At 43.4% G+C, this 20,956-nt stretch overlaps 1 protein-coding gene across 2 annotated transcripts in view; it reads left to right on the top strand.

Annotated features, from left to right (window-relative positions):
• Positions 1–20,956, top strand: part of LOC127634829 (catenin delta-2-like) — a 422,761-nt gene that overhangs the window by 288,481 nt on the left and 113,324 nt on the right. The window lies entirely within an intron of this gene.

The raw sequence follows: 20,956 nt of genomic DNA, 5'->3' as shown, positions 1-20,956 counted from the left end.
GCAGTAAACATTTTATATGGTGTCCCTTATGGTGCCCCAGAACTGTTACCTCTTTTCTAGTATATCTGTGCACTTTACTGAAGACACAGACAGGAAGAGGCTGGTATTAAAATAGAGTACTCTATGCATCGATGTATAGGAATGGACTTTTGGGTATTGTATGAGAACATATAAATTGACTCACATTGTCTGATGGGTTAAGTTTTGTTTGGCATTGTTTTTGTTCAATAGCTGGTGTTAAAAGATGGTTCAGTGTTTCCTACAGCAATGATTCCCAACAAGAGGCACTTCAGCAGATTCAAGGGGCTACTTGGAAAATCTTAGTTTTGCTTTGGAATAGTTCACTGAAAGATTCATAATTTACTCACCCTCATGTCGTTACAACCCTTTCTTTCTCCTGCAGAACATAATAGAATATAATTTAATGAATGTTCTGTTGGATGAATTTGGTACAATGGCAGTACATAGTGATTCCACTTAAAGGGGTAGTACACCCAAAAATAGAAATGTTCTCATAATTTACTCACCCTCTTTCCAGACCAGATTTGTATGACTTACTTTCTTCTACAGAGCACAAACAAAGATTTCTAGAAGAATTTCTCAGCTTTGTAGGTCCAGACAATACAAATGAATGGTAATCAAAACATTGAAGCTCCAGAAAGTACATAAAGGCAGCATTAAAGTAATCCATACAACCCACTGATGTGATCCAGTCAGTTTTGGGTGAGAACAGGGTTGGGAGTCTTGCAGAAGAAAACAAAAGTCACACATATGGGATGGGATGAGGGTGAGTAAATGATGAGAGGATTTTCATTTTTGGGTGAACTATCCCTTTAATAAAGTACCTAAATGTGGCATAAAACGGTCCATGTGACTCATGCGTCACAAGCAACATTTCTTTTTTTTTGTTGTCATTATTCACTCTCAAATCAAATCGAATCATAAATCAATTATGTAGATAACATAAAACCTCATTGGTTCTTTTGCATCTCATCTTTGGTTATGAGAACTATTACTTTTTCTGGTGAACTATTACTTATTATTATGCTAAAAAGTCATAAGTTATATTGTCAATATAAAATGTTCTTCATTAGTGAAATATATAAAATCATATATATATAAATATATACAGTATTGTATATATGTACTGTACATATCTGCTATGTTTGTGTGTGTGCGTGCATACTTGCCTGCTTTAGTTTTTAAAATCCTTATCCAGTAATCATGAATGACTGGAAAAGTCATGATAGCTAATGTTATTGAACTTGACTGAATTTTCAATACATTTTTGTCTTTGTTTGCTTTGTGCACTCTTAGGTGTTCATGTCAAAGTGGTGTTGAACCATGAATTAAATATCATACCTCTTTCCATCATTTGCCATTTAACTTTGTCTTACTGTTTATTCCACCTGAAACACCAACACTATTCAAAACACACTGACAACACATGGATCTCTTATCCTGATAGGCAGCTATCAACTTTTTCTTTTGCACACTCTCCAACACCATCTCTCTGAGTGTTTATGGAAGCATCTCTGTTCACAGTACCGCTGTTGTTCAGACTCCAGCTCTGATACAATTCAGGTTTTGTATCTGTACTTATAGCTCTGGCAATGGACCCAGCATGTGTATTCACTCATCTGCCCATTCCTGACCAACATCCTGTAAATGCCACTGTTTACAGACTTTTTTTTATAAGACCAGCTAGTTTATCTTAATCTTTTCTCATGTTGTTCCAATGAGAGAGTGCCTTTATGCACTCATTTGTACAGTGGCGATATGATGAAAGACTGCATTTACCAAGATACGAAAGGGAGAGAGAGAGGTTTTAGCTTGCAGCCTCACAAATCACAACACAGACATCAAAAACCGCTGGCCTATTACCTCACGGGATGACTCGAGACATGTTATGTACAGTGCTGTCAGATAAAAATTTGGGCTATGTTCATACCGCAGCGGAATACGATAGTCAGTTCTGTTTTAGAGTGCTAGATACAATTACAGCCATACCCAGTCCAGTTTTAAACAAGAGTGGCAACTACATTTTATAACCGAAGTGACTGTATGCACATGACATTTAGAGAGTCTCACCTGTTATTAAATATAGTTGCCAATCCCAAAAATTGACTCTGAAACACAAAGCACTGGGAGGCACGGATAATGCTTCTTTACACAAGCTCTGATAGGATGTGAGTGGGCAGGAGGCTTCTGCCCTTTATTAACTCAGCTTTCTTTGCTTTTAACATGACCGTAGTGTTTATCCGAGGCTGTAGTATGTATAGCACCAAGTGCCGGAGTGAGCTCTGCAGAAAAAACCTTCAGATCTACAAAACACAGAAACTACCAAATCCATTCCACAGGCTGATTTTAGCAGGGATTTATAGTTGAAGTAGCTGTTTATAGACTTAATTTGATCACTTGCAGGGAACTTGAAAGCTTCCTTGTTCCAATAGATCTGTTTAAGGAATTGTGGTCAACCGTTATAAGAGCAGATGGCCATTGGCTAATATATATCTAAACTATATATCTGATATAATTACAACGGGGATTGAAAGGTAGGGCTTTGGGGAAAAAAACTGGGGGCTTTTGAAAAAAATTATTAGATTCTAAATAGTTAGGAATAGAGAGTCGCCTTTAATTTTTAATAATAGACCAACTACAAAAAAAGTGTCTTGGTCATTCATACTATCAATCATAAATAGTGTCAAGAATCTTATATATTTCTGTATGGAATCCCTATATATTTCTATACATTTCATTTTTCCTCCCCTTTATTCTTAAAGGTGCACTCGTATAGTTTTCTTCATTTAAAAAGTTTTACTCCTTAAGAAATTAATTGTAATTTTGAAACATATGTATAACACCATGACCGCTCACATGAGATGTCATAGTAACCTTTTAATAGCTGTTTATTCTACATGGAGAGGGTCCCCTCATGGTGGCTGCCATTTTAGGATCACATGACTAGCTTACTACTACTTGCTCAGTAATTGTCCTGTTCTTGGACACTTTCACTCATGCATTAAATTAATTATGGCTGACAGTGAAGAGTGAATTTCTACAATGTCAGTGGTATCTAAAAAGTATTGTGTTTGAATGTTGCTGTATCCATGCATCTAAGGTGTCAGAGTAAGTCCAAGATGACAAATAATAATAATAAAAAAATACTTATTGCACCTTTAAGAATTGAGAACATTAGTCTGGAATTGTCTCTTGGAAATCCAATTCCAAAATTTTTGGAATCAAACAGCCTTATGGAAATGTTTAATACCACACCTGGATCTGGAATTCAAAATCTAATTTAAAACTCTTTGGTTGAAGTCATTAAAACACATTTTTTGACCACTCCACTGATTTCATATTAGCAAACGTATCGGTTACCTAACGTAACCTCGGTTCTCTCTAGATGAGGGAACGAGTATTGCGTAAGCTAGCTTACGCTACGGGAAAGATTCATCTTTTCTGAGATATTGAAGCCAAAAAATTATCCTTAATTTTTGTATCCATTGTCAACGCAGTGCGGCAGCTGCAGACCTTGAGCGGGCTATCTAGCGAGCTCATAGGTTGCTCTGCGGCAACTGCTGCAGCCTATAGACGAGCTTGGGCTGAACTCAGCATCCAATGAGAGGCGTCCGCGCTCACTGCATCAAAGCCCGCCAAAATGGGCGTGACTAGAGTGCATATAAGCGTAGTTCAGTAGGCTGGAAACCTGGTTTTCATTGACTGAAGCGTAAAAGTCGCCGTGGCGCGAAAGCACGGCCGGCTACGCAATACTCGTTCCTCATCTAGAGAGAACCGAGGTTACGTTAGGTAACCGATACGCTTCTCTTACGAGAGGTTCTCTCAGTATATGCGTAAGCTAGCTTACGCTCACGGAACCCATTGTCAACGCCGCGCGCGCCAAGCATCCACTGTATGAGCCCCAGGGAATTAAGGGGGACCCGGGGAGCCCTTATGAGTGGGGAAATAATATTTGGCCGGCAAGAATGCGGGTCATTGATTGTGTAATACATAAGCACATAGTGGGAAGGGAATGACAGAGCGGCGGTGCCGGTCTGTGTGGAATGTGACTCCATCAGTGCAGCTCACCAGGGGAGCTGTAGCGTATTAAACCGCTAGTAGTTTTGCCTGCAGAGCGGGCACTTCCATATTGTAAAATCTGACAAAGGTGGAGGGGAAGTCCATCCCGCTGCCACACATATGTCGTGGAATGGAAATCCCGCTGGACCATGCCCACGAGGATGCCATGCCTCTAGTGGAGTGAGCCCTAATGCCCAACGGGCATGGCAGGTCATTTGACGCCGTATGCAGCAGCAATAGCGTCCACTATCCATCTAGATAGTGTCTGTTTCGAGGCGGCGAGACCTTTGGTGCGCCCTCGAACGAAACAAAAAGCTGCTCAGAGCGCCTGAAAGCGGCGGAGCGCGCAGTATACAATCTCAGTGCTCTGACCGGGCAAAGGAGATTGGCGTCGCGCTCGCTATCGGGTGTTGGTAGCGCCGATAGGGAAATGACCTGTGCTCTGAAAAGAGTACCGATCACCTTGGGAACATAGCCGTGTCTAGGCTTTAAAATGACCTTGGAGTCACTTGGTCCAAACTCAAGACACGCAGCGCTGACAGACAGCGCGTGAAGGTCTCCCACACGCTTGACTGATGACAGGGCAGTCAGAAAAACGGTTTTGAGTGAAAGGTATTTCAAATCCACGGATCGAAGTGGTTCGAAAGGGGGCTTTCATAGTTTCGAGAACTATAGAAAGATCCCAGATAGGAACCGATGGGGGCGCGGGGTTCATCCTTCTAGCTCCCCTGAGGAAGCCGGATGACCAGCTCGCTTTTACCCCATGACTGGCCGTGCAGGGGTTCAGCTGAACGCCGCAACGGCCGCCACATACACTTTGAGCGTGGATGGGGATCTGCCCTTATCCAGCAGCTCTTGTAGGAATACGAGCAGTGACTGACACCCCACATGTCCGCGGGTCCAGGTCTCTGTCGGTGCACCATTTTGAGAACACAGACCATTTTGACGCATAGAGTCTTCTCGTGGAAGGGGCTCTAGTGTGTATGATGGTGTTTATTACTCCTTCTGGCAGAGCGACGGGTAGTCGCTTATCACCCACGCATGCAGCCCCAGCTCTGGGTGGGGATGCTCAGATTGTGCCGCGAGCTTGAGAGAGGAGATCTGCTCTCACTGGGATGGGCCACGGCGCTGTCAGTGACAGCTGCGTAAGCTCCGGGAACCATGTCTGATTCTCCCAACGCGGGCTATGAGGAGCACCGAGTGACGCTGCTTCCTGATCCTCTGCATTACCTGTGGCAATAGCGAGACGGGAGGGAAGGCGTAAAGCCGGGCGCCTGGGCCAGTCCTGGGCCAGCTGCCCTCGCTCGAGAAAAATATTGGGCAGTGAGAGTTCTCTTTGGACGCAAAGAGGTCTATCTCTGCTCTGCCGAATAGGTGCCATAACGCCTGGACTGTTTGAGCGTGCAGGGACCATTCCCCTGGGGGAATATTGTCTCTGGACAGTCTGTCCGGGCCGCCGCTCAGGTGGCCTGGCACGCGCGTCGCCCTCAGCGAGCGCAGGTGGCACTGGGACCAACTCAGTATGCGCTTGGCCAGATGGAAGAGGTTCCTGGATCTGACACCGCCCTGACGGTTTAGGTAGGATACCACAGATCTGTTGTCCGAACGGACCAGGACATGGTGACCCTGAATGACCGGGAGAAAGCGCACGAGCGCGCACTCGACCGCTATCATTTCCAGACAATTTATGTGAAGGAGCTTTTCCTGAACTGACCATAGGCCTAAAACCGGAGAGCCCTCGCGAGACCGCGCCCAACCCATGTTGGACGCTGCCTGTCGAGATGACTTTTCGGCGAGATACAGCTCCCATTGTCACTCCCCGCTGATACCATTCGGCCACTGTCCAGGGCTGCAGAGCTGATATACAGGTCTGAGTCACCTTGATGGGCTGGCGGCCTGTGGCCCAAGCCCAGCGAGACGCTGGTGTTTAGCCAATGCTGAAGCGGGCGATGTGCAGTAAACCCAGCTGAAGTACTGCTGCGGCTGAGGCCATGTAACCTAGCACTCTCTGGAATTTCTTCAGAGGCGTGAGGCTGTTCATCTGAAAAGATGCGGCTAGTCGCTGAACACGGCGCGCTGTGTAGATAAGCTGAGCCGTCATTGCCACGGAGTCTAGTTCTATTCCAAGGAAGGAAATTGTCTGACTGGGCTGTAGTGAGCTCTTGGTCCAATTGACTGCAAGACCCAAACTGTTCAGATGGCTGAGGAGAACTGCTCTGTGAGACAGACGCTCCATATGTGACTGTGCCATAATCAGCCAGTCGTCCAAATAGTTCAAAATTCGCAAACCCTGACTCCACAGGGGTGCGAGCGCCACATCCATGCACTTCGTGAAAGTACGGGTGCTAAGGACAGGCCGAACGGGAGGACGGTGTATTGATAAACCTGGCCGTCGAAGGCTGAATCTCAAGAATGGCCTGTGACGGGATTTATCTGAATCTGAAAGTATGCATCTTTCAGATCGAGAGAAATAAACCAGTCCCTCTGGCGCACATGCGCGAGGAGTTTCCTGATTGTAAGCATTTTGAACGGTCTTTTGCAAGCACCTTGTTCAAAACCCTGAGATCTAATATGGGTCTGAGGCCGCCGTCTTTCTTGGGAACAAGAAAATAACGGCTGTAAATCCCCGACTCAGCTCAGAGAGGGTGGCACTTTCTATGGCCCTTTTGCACAGAAGGCTTGCTATTTCTGAACGAAGCATGCACGCTGCTTCCGTGTTCACAGTGGTTTCGAGCCGCTCTGAAGCGAGGAGGGCGGCGATCGAACTGTAGCAAATAGCCCTGTTGTATTGTGCTTAACACCCACTTGGATATCCCTGGATTAGCTTCCCACGCTTTGAAGCGTAACGCTAGAGGGTGAATGGCCAATTCAGCTCTGATTGCCGCACACAGAGCTGAACAAAATATGTGAGCTGCGTTTAGTGTGTTCATGCATGATTGCTCGCAGACAGCATGAACAGGCTGTTTTGTGAGTGACTTCCGATTGGAATGAATGGGGAAAGAGTCACATCTGTTACGTGATGCGTAAGCATAGTCATGGGCACGGGACTTACACACAGAGGAATGTTTGCTGGCCGTGTAACAGAGCGGGCAGAGAATGGGCGCACGACGTATTCGTGGGCGCATTTATTGACTCTAGCGCCGAGCGGTTCAGAATCGCTATATGTGAGCGTGCTCTGGTGGGGACACGAGACATGCAGTGCTTGTGTGCAGAAGTGAACACTGGATTGTGGGCACATTTTCTACACATAGGGCTGGTCGTGTGACAGAGCTGCCAGAGAATGGGCGCCAAGACGCATTTGTGGGCGCCTTCATTGACTCTGACGCCGAGCGGTTCGTGAATCGCTTTATGAGAGCGTGCTCTGATAGGGGCACGGGATGTGTTATGCTTGTGTGTAGGGGCTAACACTGGGTTGTGGGCACATTTTCTACACATAAGACATGTTTGCTCTTTACAAGATTTATTTGGGTCGCCGTGAAAACGGCGCTTGAGTGCAGGCAAGCGGGCAGTGTCACCGGCTTGTTGGCTGCTAAATTCACCACTGTAGTAGCCTGAGAGAAGGGGACTGACAGGGGCAAAGCTTTGACGGTGGTCCGCCGCGGCGGACTGAGCCGTTGTTTGTTCAACAAAGTTAGGAAGACTTCGATTGCTCTGGTTTCAGCGCTACCTTAAATCGAGGCCCGCGGGGCGGCGGTCTGCGGCGGCTGTCTGAGCTGATCGAGGGCGGCCGCCCTGTCGACGCTGAGAAGTCTGGAGATTGTTGAGCTGGGCGCTGTGAAGAGGCTCGTGCAGGAGGCTGATCACGTGAGCGCCTGCAGAGGAGCTAGCGCGACGAGGCAGAAAGAGATTCATGGCTTGTGTGGCTTTTGGACCTCTGAAAACCGGTCAATGATACCACTCACCGCGGAGCCGAAGAGACCGGATGGAGAGAGCGTGCGTTGAGGAACGTAGAGCGCTCTGCTTCTCCCATGTCAGCTAGCGTTAACCACAGATGTCTCTCGGTCACAGTCAGCGCGCCATGCACTTCCCTATAGCTTGGGCTGCAGCTTTGGTAGCCGGAGGGCGAGGTCCGTAGCACTCCGTATGTCTGCAACCGCCTCTGGATGCCTACTTTCCTCATCCCACTCCCGCAGAAGGTCCGCTTGGAGGATCTGTAGGACGGCCATAGAGTGCAGAGCAGATGCAGCTTGGCCGGGCGGTGGAATAGGCGCGCCAACACAGGCGGAAGTTGTTCTGCAGGCCTTAGACGGGAGCACTGGTTTAGACCGCCATCTCGCGGAGGGCGGGCAAAGGTGTGCTGCTACCGCATCCTCGACCGGAGGGATGGAAGCGTAGCCCTTCTCAGTGGCACCGCCCACCGGAGCAAGAGAGGTGGAGACGTGGGATCGGACCCTGGCCGAGAAAGCGCTGCTCCATGATTTGGAAAGCTCGGCGTGGAGTTCCGCAGGAAGGGAGCGGCCCGGTAGCGGGTGCTGAGCAGCGGCGGCTCTGTAGAAAGTAGCCGCCAAGTCTGTTGGGTGCCTGCTCAAGGGCGGTGACCAGTCGAGCCCGAGGCGGTCAACGGCCTGTGTGAGGAGGCGTGTTAGTTCCCTTCGACTCCGGCGCGGGTCCTGCTGGATTCCTGGGCCGAGGAGGAGGCGCGTGAGCCTGACCACTCTCGCTGTCCGAGCCATGATGGAACAGCCCTTATCCTCCGCTTCTTCGTCCGAGATGGCAGCAGAGCAGCCGCCGGCGGCAACTACGCTGGTGGGAGGGTGAAGGCGATGCTCGAGGGATGGGCTCCGGCGAGGCAATCGCTTCTACCATTGTTTCCGCAGCCTTTGAGAGCGGCGTTTTTTCTGCGCGGCTGAACGGAAGGCGGCGCGGCGGCTTCGGTCCTGAGCGCTCGAGTCAAGCCCGCAGGGTCGACATCGGCAGCTCCTCGCAGAAATCGCGATCCGCCCGGCGAGGGCGAGCTCTGCATGCCCCAGTCCCAGGCAGAGAGCGCAGATGATGTGGTGGTCTCCGGTGCTGAGAGGAGCGCGGCATGAGGCGCAAGTGGAGCGAGGCATCTTAAAAAAGACGCTCGTACTCTTTTGTGAAGTTCTTAAGAACTAGCTTGCTTTTAAAAAGGATACGTCGCCGGATGGCATAGCTCGCAGGACGGCTGAAGGTGGCGAAGACCTTCTGTCCACGCTTGCTTGATGCCCCTCGAACGGCGACGCGGCTTCCAGTTCTGTGATGCGAAGAGCTTCGCTGAAGAGATGAAAATCAGGGTTCCAGCCTACGAACTACGCTTATATGCACTCTAGTCACGCCCATTTTGGCAGGCTTTGATGCAGTGAGCGCGCGGACGCCTCTCATTGGATGCGAGTTCGCCCAAGCTCGTCTATAGGCTGCAGCAGTTGCCGCAGAGCAACCTATGAGCTCGCTAGATAGCCCGCTCAAGGTCTGCAGCTGTCGCACTGCGTTGACAATGGATACAAAAATTAAGGATAATTTTTTGGCTTCAATATCTCAGAAAAGATGAATCTTTCCCGTAGCGTAAGCTAGCTTACGCAATACGAGAGAACCTCTCGTAAGAGAACTATAGTTTTTGCAAGTCGTTTAGGACATCTACTTTGTCCATGACACAAGTCATGTTTACAGATTATATTACAATTCCTGTGGGTCAGAAGTTTACATGTACTAAGTTAACTGTGCCTTTAAGCAGCTGGAAAATTCCAGAAAATGATGTCAAGCCTTTAGGCAATTAGATAATTAGCTTCTGATACTAGGTGTAATGAATTGGAGATTTACCTGTGGTTGTATTTTAAAGCCTACCATCAAAATCATCTTTGCTTGTTATAATGGGAAAATCAAATGAAATCAGCCAAGACCTCTGAAAAAAATGTTGTACCTCCACAAATCTGGTTCATCCTTGGGAGCAATTTTTAAATGCCTGAAGGTACCATGTTCATCTGTACAATCACTAGTACGCAAGTATAACACCGTTCAGTAAGGAGATGCATTCTGTCTCCTAAAGATAAACGTAGTTTAGAGCGAAAAGTGCCAATAAATACCAGAATAACAGCAAAGGACCTTGTGAAGATGCTGGAGGAAACAGTTAGACAAGTTTCAATATCCACAGTAAAACGAGTCCTATATCAACAAAACCTGAAAGGCTGCTCAGTAAGGAAGAACCACTGCTCCAAAACTGCCATAAAATAGCCAGACTACAGTTTGCAAGTCCACATGGGGAAAGAAGATCTTACTTTTTTGAGAGATTTTCTCTGGTCTGATGAAACAAAAATTTAACTGTTTGGCCATAATGTCCATTGTTATATTTGGAGGAAAAAGGGTGAGGCTTGCTAGCTGAAGAACTCCATCTCAACCGTGAAGCATGGGGGTGGCAGCATCATGCTGTGGGGGTGCTTTGATGCAGGAGAGACTGGTGCACTTCACAAAATAGATGGCATCATGAGGAAGGAAAATGATGTGGATATATTGAAGCAAAATCTCAAGACATCAGCCATGAAGTTAAAGCTAGGCCTCCAAAGTGGTGTCAAAATGGCTTAAGGACAACAAAGTCAAGGTATTGGAGTGGCCATCACAAAGTCGTGACCTCAATCAGAATTTGTGGGCAGAACTGATAAAGCATGTGCGAGCAAGGAGGCCTATACAAACCTGACTCAGTAACACCAGTTCTGTCTGGAGGAATGGGCCTAAATTCCAACAACTCATTGTGAGAAGATTGTGGAAGGATACCCAAAACGTTTGACCTAAGTTAAACAATTTAAAGGCAATGCTACCAAATACTATCAAAGTGTATGTAAACTTCTGACCCACTGGTAAGAAGGGTCAAAAGCTGTCATAAATAATTCTCTCTACTATTATTTTGACATTTCACATTCTTACAATAAAGTAGTGATTCTAACTGACCTAAGACAGGGAATGTTTTCTACAATTAAACGTCAGTAATTGTGAAAAAAACTGATTTGAAATGTATTTAGCTAAGGTTTGTGTAAACTTCTGACTTCAACTGTAGGTCACTAATCAAATAAGCAAATTTGACACTAACAATGTTAACGTTTTTAACCTTTGTCAAATTTCCTTGCTTTCATTGAAGCACACAATATGCTTATTGAAACATTCTGAGATTATGCTGGGTGAACATGGATCATCAGGTTTTTCACAAACATGTGGAATCCATGCCAGACCAAGTGCATGTTTTAACTGCTTGCCAAATATGTCAATAACAAACCAAATATGAACCTCAGCTTGGAGAAACTGAAGTCAGTCTTCACATTAGGCTGTTTGGTGACTGAGGTCTTGATGCACTGTATATAGCAGACTGTGGGAATGAGCAGTAGACATGTATCCCATCATTTGTAAATGTGAGTGTATGTGTTCTAATAATTAGTTGAACTTGACCTGCACCACCATATAAACTCCCACACTCATTAGTGTAAATACATTTTTTACTGGATACTTCTCTCTGCTTGGCACATGTCATTGGGGTTACTGTGTCCATGAATCACCTAAGTGCACAGGAATTTGTTTTCTCACATTTTCACTTGATGTCTTCTCTGAATAAATAGCATTGCTTCATTCCTACTGTCCACCCATGCTCTGTGTTTCCACTGGTTCACAGATTCCTCTCCCTTTTTCAATCCCTCTTTTATTGACATGTATCTCCTTGCGTGCTGTCTGACCTTAAAGCCTCTGAGGGGAAGGTCTCAAGGACAGCTGTCACCTCTCATCTCATGAGTCAGAGACAATAGCACAAATACACAACTTTGAGCGTGCCAAAGGATCCACACAAAACCCATCCTCCATTGAAGCAATCTTCAGAGAATCAGGATACAGCATTCCTCTGTCGTTTACTCTGTGATATGATCATATACATCAGTATTGTGGAGTTGCGGCTGATGGAGTAGATCTGACGCACCAGTGACCCCAGAGATCATCCATCCCAGGCTTTTAGAGACATTCATTTAATGTTTCATGCCAGATGCAGTCTGTCCTCTAGATGTGTGTCCTCAGATGTGCCTCGCTTTAAAGTTGCCCAGTAGAAGAACATATGTCTCCATTTTTCCATATCATGTGGTTGCACAGTAAGAGCTCAACACATTCTATATGTAGTTCATCATCGTAATGAGCACATGGGATCTGCACATGTATTGGCATTTTCTGCATTAATTATGGGGAAACAACAGCTGACATCTGTGCATTCAGACAGAGGCAAAATATTTAATGAATGAACATATAAGTTGTGATGTGCTTTGGAAACCAGTGGCTCTTTTTCAGACTCACAAGCTTATTCACTGTTATGCACTCGCACATTCACTGTTACAATCTCCACTTTACAAAGCAAAGCAAGGATTCAGTGCACAATGTGTCACCTCCTGCTGATGAGATGTCACAACAATAACAATTGTGTGACAAAAGGTAACGAACAGACCTTCGTTCCGCTCATCTTTCCGCAGCCTAATTATTTCAATTTAAATTATGTGTAAGCGGAATTTGGTCCTGTTCTGTCAACATATTTGTTGCCTGTTGCGGTCGAGTGAGCATAGACACATGGGTCTTTAGAGACTACATCTTCCATCAGCAGTCATCCGAGCAGGTATTTATTAAAGTCATATCACCTAGGTAGCAGCACTTAGTATTCAATGTGGCATAGCACGCAGCTTTAATTAAATTACTGACAAGCAGTTTGACTCTTTAAATGTGTCACTGTATTCCTGATTAGAATAGGAAGATTGTTGGGAGCCTCTAGGTTAATTCACGATCATAGCCTAATGAACTTGACAGAGTTTTGCCACCTCACATCAGCAATTCTGATCAGTCTATCACAGAACTTTACAGGAAGGACATCTCTCTTTTGTTTATCTGTTTGTTTTGTGGAATCTGGCAAGTTACATCCATACATATCTCCAATGGCATATACAGAATCATCAGAAATGTCAATTGTAATTGAGGATTTTTTCTAATGCTTAAATAGTTTAATCAAGTAATCATGACTGCCCTGCTCAAGTTTCTGAAATTGCCACATGTTGATTATGCCTTAAATTGTATCTGTACTTAAAGGAATAGTTCACCCAAAATTAACATTTTGTAATCATTTACTCAACCTCATGTTGACTTTCTTTCATGGATTACTATAGAAGAATTTAGTTTGTATGTTAGCCTCAGTCACCGTTCACTGTCATTGTGTCTCTTTCCATACAATGAAAGTGAATGGTGACTGAGGCTGTCATTCTGACTAACATCTCCTTTTGTGTTCCATGAAAGAAAGTCACATGATTTTGGAACAACATGAGTGTGAGTAAATGTCAGACAATCAGATGTCTTTTCAGGACTTAACTGACACCCCGTAAAGCCTTCAGTCCTTCTCTGAGTGCTGCAAATATGACAAAGGCTTGTTTTGTTCATGGGATGTATCATTGCCTTTTTTTGTTCAGAACAGTTAACCAATATGACCCTCTCTCTGTCCTGTCTTCTCAGTGGTGCCACTCTGATGGAGACTTGTGTCTCTCCAAGGAACTTAGCCGTGTTAATTGCCTCATTTAAAATCAAATTCCAACCTTCATTCTTGAGAAGAAATTTGATCATTGCCCAAGAGAGTTTTTCCTATTTCGGAGGGCACAAGGGTATCAAGGAATCACCATTTTGTTTCTTTGGCTTCTTCAGGCTTATCAATATATCAGGCAGCTTGTGGAAAGTAGATGAACTCTTATCTCATTAGTAACACGTTGAAGAGGCAGGTTTATTAAGTGTGGTGCTTTGCTGGTATTGGGTAGCTATATTCTCATCCACTCTAGATAATTCCCTTTCTGTGTTGTATTATAAAGCATGTAAAGCAGAAGTATGCTGATGTTAAAATATTTTCTCCTCCTATCAGAGCCTAAAATGCAGAGACAACTGTAGTAAGTAATCTATCTGTAGGTAATGTTTTTTCCAGAAAAGTGTATGCACAGTGGCTACAGTATGGCACTATCAAAAAAGGGCTATGTTTGTTTGAGGATCTCTAATAGCCTGACAGAGCAACATTAGCTCAACCAGTAGTGTGGCTTGGGAAACTATCTGTTTTCCTGTCCAATGGCACATGTGTGGATTGTTCAGAAAACCTGTTTGAAAACAATTATTATTATTATTTTCAATTCAGGTTGGTTAATAGAGTTTGTCAGAATCCTGTATTTATATTTATAACATACTCTATTGTACACTGTCTTCTTTGGATCACATTCACAAATGTATAAAATATGCACACATTTAAGTGCACACACACACACACACACACACAAATCTGTTGAATAGATTAGATTAATATAAATTTGTTGGGCACAGTGTATGAGAAAAGTGAAATTTTGAATGACACGGGCTGTAAGGGTGGAATTAGAGTAGAGCAGTGCATGACAGTGAAATTTCACGTAGGTGGGAATCACCTCAGGACTCCGTACTATAGAGTCCCATTGTGTCACACATTGCTGCATCATTTGAGCAGATGCCTTTATCACTGTGGCTGTATTGTCACTGCAAAACTTAATTCACAAGTCTAATACACATCCAATTTTTTTTGTCCTGCCCATTTAAATTGACTTAAAACAGAAGCGAATGTTTACTGAATACCCTGCCAAAAACCCTTGTCTAGCAAACACTAGCATAGTTACTTTGATTTTTTGTTGTAATGCTCACAGGTGTTTTACATGAGCACCCCCATATTTCAGCTCTATTTGTCACTTAACAATGACAGAAACATTTCTAAATGAAAAGAAGAATCTGATACAAATGTGTAGATCCACATTTGAAAGTGCCCCAAATTGGATTTAAAAATCGGATTGCTGTTTGCACACATGTAACAAGATTTGTGTCAGATATTGGTGAAAAATTTGAATTAGTTGACAGCGTAAATGCAGCAAACAGAGTATGTTCTTGCACACAAAAAAGCAAGACAGTTCGCTGGAAACAGAACAGAACACAGCTGTCTTAAGGTGCGTTTTTAACAGTTTTTATTTTTAATTACACCACATATGAAAAGCGCACAGCTCCTGTGGGATATGCTGAAATAACAATCCCTATAACTGATACACAGCTCAAAGACGTACGGATGTTTACATGGAACATTGTTATGTTTACATAGTCTGCATATTTACATAGGAAAACAATGGAAAAGCAGCACGGAAAGATGTAAAAATGCATTGATTTGAATGGTCCAAAGTGCCCTGTGCTTAAACATGCGATATATCACACTCGCACTGTCAGTGGGCATGGCTATGAAGTTTTGGTATTTCCGTGCAAGTACGCGTTAAGTCTTGTTGCAAGTGGGTTAGTGAAACCGAGCTTGCATACCACTCATGATCTCAGTCAAGAGCAATTTAATTCTGCGGTTTTTCTTTGGTAATTGCTTGGTGTGCCTCCCATTATATATTCCATTCCCCATCAAGCAACGTCAATATAAATCAAGACAGCACATTCATAAGAATGTGGTAGTTTAAATGGGCTGTATGTAATGCATTAGTAGAATAGAATTATGGACCATTTGTGTCTTATATTCTTTTGCGCAATAACTACTGTATGCCCTTGCTGTGTCATCATTCCAGTGCTATGGTGTTTAGAGTTGAAATACTACAAACTCAGAGGATGTTTGTGTTTCCTCCATCACTCTGCGGCCTTGACGGTGTTACTGGACGCGTGATGCTTTATGTGTTTCTGTTTAATGGTTTGTTTAATTTCTCTACAGCTTACCTGATTATTTGTATTATTATGATTATTATTAATAATACTATTCATATTGATCTACTGACACACAAATCATGGTTCTAGAAGTGATTGATAGCTTTTTATTATAATCTGCTGGTGGAATCAATATTTTGCACTGAGATTAGACATGCTTTTCAGATATCTTAATGCAATGACCTAATTTCTTAAATGTATACTTTGCGCCACTTCATTATCATTCACTATATCCACAGTTTGCATGCATACACCCACAGAGAGCACACACGCACTCACTGATGCCCACTTACACCGGCACAGAAATTGCTTCGAATTAGCGCTCACAAGAAAATTGAGTAAGACATAGCGCATGGTTACAGCATGTTGTGCTGCGCATAGTACGGTCATAAAAATAGAGCCCACCCTCTCTTAATCCGTTTAATATGAATCTGAACATACTAGTCCCAAATCTATCTGTCACACCACAGGTCATCTGATTTCAGTCACAACTCAATATTGACCAAATGTGTAGTTACTGTATTTTAGTTTTGCAGGGAATAATACCATATGATATAATTCCTCTATATGTTTAAGAAAACCCTTTGTAATTTTTGTGGCAGACTTAATTACATTTCAGTTCATGTTTGTCTGTCTCTGTGAGACTGTCCGTTATTTACTGCTTCTATTGCCTTTTGGGAGTTGTGTTGTTGTTAGACAATGAGTCGGAAGTATTGATTGAAGTGAGATAAATCAGCTTTGTGAATGAACTCTGTGTCCGACCACAAACTGCTGTGAGATTGAATCAGCTTTATTCACTATAGCAGCCTGAAGTACTTGTATTAATGACTCCTAAATGCATGATGATGTTGCCTGGTGTCTGTTATTTTACTTAATGGCCATTACAGGAATCACAGAGACAGTTTCACTTTACACCACCCCTCGTTTTAATGGCCATACACACATTATCACAGAAAATGATTAAGTCTGCAAGTCCATTAATAACATCTGCTAAAAATATTAATCTGGCCTGGGGAGGCTGCAGGCCATTGGACTGATGCCATGACAATGCCTGTCCACTCACATTAGCCACTGAGCATTTCCTTGCCAGAAATCCTCTTGGTGTAACGAACTGGCCATGGAGACGGTGTTAAGATCCATGTGCAGGAAGTTTATTAAAAGAGACACAAGCAAATATTCCAAAACAGCAGGCAGAGAGATGTAGTCGTAAAGCAGGCAGATAAATCCAATAAACCAAATAGACAGTCCAACCAGGCAAACAAAACAAAGCAGTAAATCCAGAAAAACAGGAAATGGTCATAACATGAATCAAGAAACAATGGCAATGCAAAAACGCTCGGTATGGCAGGGTAAACTTGCAATACTTCGCAATGATCAATGGAACTGCATGGCTATTTATACATGTGGTAAACAGGAAATGAGCAGTGAAGAAATGGGTGAAGATCAGTATTCGGGAGAGGGCTCCCTCTGGTGGTTGATAGGATGGGTAACAACCTCACCCTCTACAAACAACTCCTGGTGCTCTTCTGTTGGGACATCCCCTTGGTCAAGGAGGATTAGGATGGGCTTGGTGGAACTCTTGGATAAGGGATGGCTCCAGTATGTCATTAGCGACTACCCATGTTCTCTCCTCCGTAGCCTTCCCAGTCCACCAAGTATTGCATCTGGCTCCCTAGCCGCCTTGATTCCATGAGCTCTCTGACTATATACACTGGTGCTCCATCAACTTCCATTGGAGGCGGAGACTCTGGATTCGTAATTCCAGGGACAGACTCTGGGTGGACCGGTTTCAGCAAGGACACATGGAAGGAAGGAGAGATACGGCAGTTAGCAGGTTAGGTTGCCTCCGCCGGTCAACCTGAAAGCGTTGTGCTCAGACCGCTCGATGTAGATGGACATGTGCGCTGTCCCATACCCTCTCGCTCCACCTAATCCAATCATCCACCATTGGCACTGTAGATGGTTCTCCTGACCAAGGGAACATCGGTGGTTGGTAGCCCAGCATGCATTGGAAGGGTGTTAGCCCCGTAGAGGTATGATTGAGGGAATTCTATGCATATTCAGCCCAGGGCAAGAAGTCGCTCCAATTCTCCTGTTCACAGCTACAGTAGCTCTGAAGATAGCTGCCAATCTCCTGGTTTAAACGTTCCACCTGTCCATTGGCTTGGGGGTGATAGCCTGAGGTGAGACTCTCATTGATGTCCAGTTGCTTACGATCCAGGTGCAGAACAACCCTAAGCTGAAATGGGCAATCTTACTCCCAACATGCGGCAGAGACAAGGTATCCTCTGTGGAAGGCCAGCTGACACCCAGCAAACTGGAAGGCAACCACACAACCGACACGCAGGCAACCATCAGATACACGAGACAGGACCAACTAGGCAGAGAGAGTGAGGTTAGTTGCTTCACATCAAACAACAATGCTCAAACATTCGAACAAACAAAGAACAGGTGCCGCTCACCAGCCGAAAGTTGGCATGATCAGTGTTGAAACACTGATTCCGCATGCCAGCAGCACCTAAAACACATGAGAAAGAAAACTTCAACACGCTTGGAACAAAACAAACAGGGAACAATGATGCCACTGTCTCGTCAGACAAAAACAACCCTGACAAGGTGACAGGACCGTGACATCACCAAAGAGCATGTGAGTCGGAGTCAAGTCCGAGTCTTTAAACAACTGAGTCCGAGTTGAGACAGAGTCCAAAAGGGGCAGAGTCAGACTCAAGACAGAGTCTATAAAAGTCAGAGTCCAAATTAAAATGTATCTAATTAAAATGTAATTAAAATTTGAATTAAATTGTAACCGTGATCTCAACATCAATATTTTAAGCTTATTTTAAACTTTATAACTAACAGTTTGTCACACTAAATGTAACAAAAACACTGCTCTTGCCTTTCATACATTTTATGAATAGTATCCTGCTGAACAAACTTCAAAGTTGTTTCAGAATGAAAGCATTTGCTTCAGGTGTATGAAGACAAAACTGTCATTCAACACAATTCTTATTGCGTTCTGTTGACATTTCAATTATTTGTTGCTTTTTCCACTCCACTCAAACATAGACTAAAAAAAGTGAAATTCTGCATTAATCATTACAACCAAGGTAATTATGTTTAAAATTTTAATTTAGTTTTTATTTCTACTTAATTAAACTAAATTTAATTTAGTTTTATTTAAAAATGATCCCTATCTAATGAAATAATAGTCTAGATTTCTTTCAGAATCTTTTTTCTCTATCTGCCGATTGATTTGGGGAAAAAACAGTACTTACAAATTAGTCAACACAGTAGTAATTAGCACTCGCTGAGAAGTTACGTCTGCAAATGCTACATACAAAAACACTGGAAAAGCCCACTGATAATATTAGGCCCATGTCGTCACAGTCATGATTTTCTAGTTAATTTGTGGGAAACTGCACAATGCAGGGCAGATCTGCATGCTGTTCGTGTACCTACTGTAAATCCCTGATTCATCCATATGCATCTCGCTGTAGCTGCCGCAGAGCATACATTTTTTTATATAATAATTTATATTTGCTTGAGCGACAGCTGGGTTGGTCTGCACTCAGTCTGAAATCTTTAAATATCAACCAGAGAAAATGTAATATAGCTCTTAATTTAACCTCTTAATAATCATTAGTAGTCATTCATTTAATGGAATTTTAGTTCAAAAGTGTCAAAGATGTAGACTAAAAAGACGTGCATAAGTTGCCTGGTGGTTTACAATAAAAATAAAATAAACATTTAAAATAAAAACGTCATAACCAACTAAATGAATCTCGTAACGTGAAGTTTAGCTACATAAACAAACTGTCATCAAATAATACATTTATTTTACAGTCTATAATTAAATTATAAACAAAACATTTCACTGTCAAAAATATCCTAATATTTGATTGTGCATGGTTGAATGTTGTGAATGGTGGACAAATGCTATAAAAGAATGTGTTTTAAGCAGCACATCAATGCTTTGATAATATTCAATCAATAATAAACAGGTGCTGTTTAGAGTTGCTGTCTGCGTATGTGTGCATTTGCTTAAACACAGTGAAAAATGATTATGTCTACGACTTCAGGGGCTAATACAGCTGCATGCAGACAGAGATGTGTTCATTCATTTCTGTTCTTTTATTTTGTATTTTGTTCATTGCATCACAAATGTCATGAACTCGGCAGGACTTGGAAAAAAAAATCCCAAGTCCCAATGGCTCGAGTCCGAGTCAAGTCCAAGTAAAAATGCATCCGAGTCCATGACAAGTCCGAGTACCCCAATTGCCGTTCTCCCAGCTTTTTCATTATATGCATGTATGACTGTGTAACAGAAATGCCTAAAACTAGAACAAAATCAGATAATTAAAAAATCCCATTCAAACATGAAGTTTATTGATTTGCATGTACAGTAAACCCTTGAAATTAGATTATATAATGAATAAAGTATAGTTATCAGCATTTACATTTTTTTATTTTGTGTACATGTAAATGCACACAAAGTGTGTAAGATTGTGATTTAAACAGACTCATGATGCCTCTCCTGAACACAAAGTTGGAAGATCTGGAACATTGCGGCTGTAGTGACTGTTCTAGTGTCTGTATGTGTTTGTGTATGCACTAGCGTGGTTGTCTGATCATGCGTTGCTATGTGAGCTTTCATCTCTGTTTAAAGCAATGAAACACACATATACACACTTATACTTTACAACTGCATTCTTCTGCCCCCGTTCTGTCACACAGCCTGTGATGTTCTGCACATCGTAGGGGAAAACTAAGAAACACAATTCTGATGGCATCAATTGGCCCCATTTTACAACGTTTTACACAGTGCCTGTCAAACCTGCACACCCAGCCCCACTTCATACAGCACATGAGTGGTGTTTCATTTGAACATTGAGAATCCCTGCTAATTTTAATTAATCAAGAAGCACAATACATATCTTATCAGCTGATCATTTTAGTTTTGATTATGAACGGACAGGCAGAAGGGCTGATCCCCAGGAGGAACAGGCCCTTGACTGCGGGCAGGCTGATGCTTATCGGCTTGTTTGCTGAGCCAAGAGAGGCCGTCTTCCTTGAAGCAGCTCAGCCCTCAGGTTAAAGGCGTAAGACACAGACAATACTCGGAATCCTTCCTGTGGTTGTCCTTATCTATATCAAATCCTTATCTCGCTATGATAAAAGG

The sequence above is a fragment of the Xyrauchen texanus genome, chromosome 42, assembly GCF_025860055.1.
Source record: "Xyrauchen texanus isolate HMW12.3.18 chromosome 42, RBS_HiC_50CHRs, whole genome shotgun sequence".
Taxonomy (NCBI): domain Eukaryota; kingdom Metazoa; phylum Chordata; class Actinopteri; order Cypriniformes; family Catostomidae; genus Xyrauchen; species Xyrauchen texanus.
The sequence above is the reverse complement of the archived record's forward strand: the minus strand, read 5'-3'. Positions and strand labels throughout refer to the sequence as shown.